Source organism: Chiloscyllium plagiosum, unplaced genomic scaffold (assembly GCF_004010195.1).
Source record: "Chiloscyllium plagiosum isolate BGI_BamShark_2017 unplaced genomic scaffold, ASM401019v2 scaf_351, whole genome shotgun sequence".
In the NCBI taxonomy this organism is placed as follows: Eukaryota; Metazoa; Chordata; class Chondrichthyes; order Orectolobiformes; family Hemiscylliidae; genus Chiloscyllium; species Chiloscyllium plagiosum.
The window spans coordinates 27105-31663 of record NW_025215166.1 but is presented as its reverse complement, the minus strand read 5'-3'; positions in this window follow the sequence as shown (position 1 = coordinate 31663).

Genomic DNA, 4559 nt, shown 5'->3' with positions numbered 1-4559 from the left:
GTCATTCAGGCTTTCAAAGCTGTTGCACATGAATATGAAAGGACTGGTTATTGGCGGGAAGCAAGGGTACATTAGCCTTTACCAGTTTAACACAAATTTATGGCCATAAATAAACAGTGACCAGTGCAGGGAGCTGAAATATTTGCAAAACTATGTTAAACACTAAACAAACAGTTCTTCCTAGCCAAATCAGAAATTAAAGATGGTAAGTAGCAAAAACTTTCATGCACTTAACCTCACACACTCCAGATTCCTCAACCGTTCCAGAATCTTCTATCAGCCTCCGGAAACGCTCAGACGCCATTAACCACGAGGCCGCTAAGCAACCGCCGCCACTAACCATGATGTCACTTCCTCCCCCACCGACCATGCAGCCTCCGCGATCGCCGCCCAGACAACCGCCTCCACGATCGCCAGGAAAACCATCGCCGACAGATTCGCGGCCTCCGCGGGGTCCACAACCCACAGGAACAACACCGTTTCTGCCGTCGCCGCAGCCACTTCTGCCCCCGGAGTTGCCGTCCCCAAATCTACTTCCGCCCCCAGTGACGTCACTCACCTGCAGAAAGAACACGCCGCATGTGTCACCGCCCCCACGCCGATCTCCACCCCCGCGCCGATCCCCACCCCCGGGCCGATCCCCACCCCCGGGCCGATCCCTGCACCAGCGCCGATCTCCGCCCCCGGGTCGATCTCCTCCACTTCCCGCAGTTCCTAATACCGCCACCAAGCCTAACCCCGCCCCTACGCCCAGCTCCAGCCCCACACCAGGTCCTCGCTCCCATAAAATTTGGTGAGACCCACTTAGCCGTCATGGTACGAAGCTCTCTCCAAACTAAAATCAACAGGCACTTTGTTCACAAAATGAATAACATGAAGATCATAGTTCAAACATTTCATGTAAGATCCACTTACATGATTAAGCAGATGTAACCCGTTATTCAAGTATTCCCCCCACCTCTTTCTTCAGTTCTATCCAACACTCCCAGCTCTAAAATATATTTGATATCCAGTTCCCAAAATCATTTTCCATTTGTCATGTCTCTCTAATGTCATTAAATCATAAACATTTCCCTCAATGCATGCACTGATTTCCTCAATCTGGTTTGAGAATGCCACACACATTCAGAAAGAGCACCTTTCCTTCAACTTTTTAATCCATTATTCCCTGCTCCATTGTTCCTTTATTTCTCACATTGAAGCGGTCAAAAGCAGTCTGACATTGTCATACGCACAGAACCTGATGTGATAGGGAATGTCTCATTCAGCCCAATCACCATACCTGGGTATATTCTGACCCACCGGTAGGGCGGACCCACCAGTGGTGCATGGGTGGTGGGTGGACCCTGGGTTACAATTCGGAAAGGAATTCCTCTGGAATTCCTCAACATGGATTCCATAACCCAGAAAATGTCATGGTAACAGGTCAGAGATGGTCAAGAATATCGCCTGATAATGTACATCTACTGCCATCCACACCACCTCGCCATAATAAATCAGATCCCCTCGTGGTTGAAAACAAATTGAAGGAAGCACTGAGGGTGACACGGACAAAGTACGTACTCTGGAGTTGGGACTCCCATGTCCATAATCAAGAGTAGCTCCACATGCCCACCACTCTGAGCATGTAGAGGCCTCAAATGAACAGCAGCCAGACTATTGGGCATGATGGGGAAACCAGCCAGAGGGAAACAATCTCACCAAACAGTTTGCCACATACAGTCCTGGCGGAGTGAAAGTCACAGCCACGTATAGAAGATACCGCTGACTGTGTTGTGTCAAGGAGGGAGTACTTTGAAAGGACAGATCAAACGGAAACCAGGTATTTATGAGGCACCGTGGGCCATCAGCAGCTGCAGCATCAATGGCCTTCCCTTCATCATATCGGGAGAAGTGGTCTGTTCACTAATGATTCTAAAATGTTCAGCAAATTTCACAACTACACTATATTGAAGCAGGCTATTCAGCCCATGGAGAGTTTTAATCAGGAACAGAATGAGCTTCTTCGTCAGCAGTTGGAGCATATCTATGAATCTCTCATGCCTGCTACTTAGGAAGCTGAATTGATCATTCAGGCTTTCAAAGCTGTTGCACATGTATACGAAAGGACTGGTTATTGATGGGAAGCAGGGATACATTAGCCTTTACCAGTTTAACACAAATTTATGGCCATAAATAAACAGTGACCAGTGCGGGAAGCTGAAATGTTTGCAAAACTATGTTAAACACTAAACAAACAGTTCTTCCTAGCCATATCGGAAATTAAAGACGGTAAGTAGCAAAAACTTTCATGCACATACCCCTACACTCCAGATTCATCAACCGTTCCAGAATCTTTTTCGGCCTCGGGAAACGCACGGACGCCATTAACCATGCGGCCGCAAAGCAGCCGCCGCCGCGAACCATGACGTCACGTCCGCCCCCACCGACCATGCAGCCTCCGCGATCGCCGCCCAGACAACCGCCTCCACGATCGCCAGGAAAACCATCGCCGACATATTCGCGGCCTCCGCGGGTCCACAACCACCGGGAACAACACCGTTTCCGCCGTCGCCGCAGCCACTTCCGCCCCCGGAGTTGCCGTCGCCAAATCTACTTCCGCCCCCAGTGACGTCACTCACCTGCAGAAAGAATACGCCGCATGTTTCACCGCCCCACGCCGATTTCCGCCCCCGCTCCAATCTCTGCCCCTGCGCCAATCCCCGCCCCCGCGCCGATCCCCGCCACCGGGCCGATCCCGCACCCGCGCCGATCTCCGCCCCCGGGCCGATCTCCGCCCTTTCCTAAGCACGCCCCCAAGCCTAACCCCGCCCCTACGCCCAGCTCCAGCCCCACACCAGGTCCTCGGTCCGAGCTCCCAACCCTGCCATATTTTCACCATCCCTCCAGGCCTCCCCCTCTCTGAGGATGAAAGATTAGTCCTCAGCAGAGGCCTCACCTTCATCCCCCTACGCTCCCGGATTAACAAGTTCAAAACAAGGAGAGACATTGAACAATTCTTCCGCTACCATCACCTCCGTCCCTACTTCTTCAACCAGGATTCTTGCCCACCCTCTGACGACCCCTTTTCCCACCTCCAACACACCCCATGCACCTGGACACCCCGTGCTGACCTTTTACCCGCCCTCGATCTCTTCGTAGCCAACTGCCTCCGCAACATTGACCACGTCAAACTCTCCACCCCTCTCACCCACTCCAACCTCTCACCTTCGCAACGTTCCGCTCTCCACTCCCTCTGTACAAACCCGAAACTCACCATCTAACCAGCAGACAAGGTAGGCGCGGTGGTAGTTTGGCACACTGATCTTTATATTGCTGAGGCTAAATGCCAGCTTGCGGACACCACCTCTGACTGCCCCCTTGACCATGGCCCCAGCTCCCACCACCAAACCATTATCTCCCAGACCATCCATACCATCATCAAATCAGGGGATCTCCCATCTACCGCCTCCGACCTCATAGTCCAACAACACCGTCCTGCCCGTTTCTACCTCCTGCCCAAAATCCACAAACCTGACTGCCCCAGCTGACCCATTGTCTCAGCCTGCTCCTGCCCCACCGATAGCATATCTGCATACCTCGACACGGTCCTGTCCCCCTGATTCCAAGAACTCCCCACCTACGTTCGCGACACCACCCACGCCCTCCACCTCCTCCATGATTTTCGCTTCCACGGCCCACAACGCCTTATCTTCACCATGGACATCCAGTCCCTGTACAACTACATCCCCGACCACGAATGCCTCAAAGGCCTCCGCTTCTTCCTTTCCCACCGAACCAACCAGTACCCTTCCACTGACACACTCCTTCGACTGACTGAACTGGTCCTCACGCTGAACAACTTCTTTTCCAATCCTCCCACTTCCTTGAAACCAAAGGAGTAGCCATGTGCACCCGCATGGGACCCAGCTATGCCTGCCTCTTTGTCGGATATGTGGAGCAGGCCATCCTCCGCAGCTACACTGGCACTACACCCCACCTTTTCCTCCGCTACATCGATGACTGTATCGGCGCTACCTCGTGCTCCCACGAGGAGGTTGAACAGTTCATCCTCTTTATTAACAACTTCCACCCCTACCTCAAATTTACCTGGACCGTCTCAGTCTCCTCCCTCCCCTTCCTAGACCTCTTCATTTCCATCTTGGGTGACCGACTCAACACGGCCGTTTACTATAAACCGACCGACTCCCACAGCTGCCTAGATTACACCTCCTCCCACCCTGCCCCCTGTAAAAACGCCATCCCGTATTCCCAATTCCTTCGCCGCCTCCGGATCTGCTCGCAGGAGGACCAATTCCAATACCGACCAACACAGATGCCTCCTTCTTCAAAGACCGCAATTTCCCCTCAGACGTGGTTGACGATGCTCTCCACCACATCTCCTCAACTTCGCGCATCTCCGCCCTTGAAGACCGCCCTTCCAATCGCCACCAGGACAGAAACCCACTGGTCATCACCTACCACCCCACCAACCTCCAGATACATTGTATCATCCTTCATCATTTCCTCCACCTCCAAACAGACCCCACCACTAAGGATATATTTCCCTCCCCTACCCT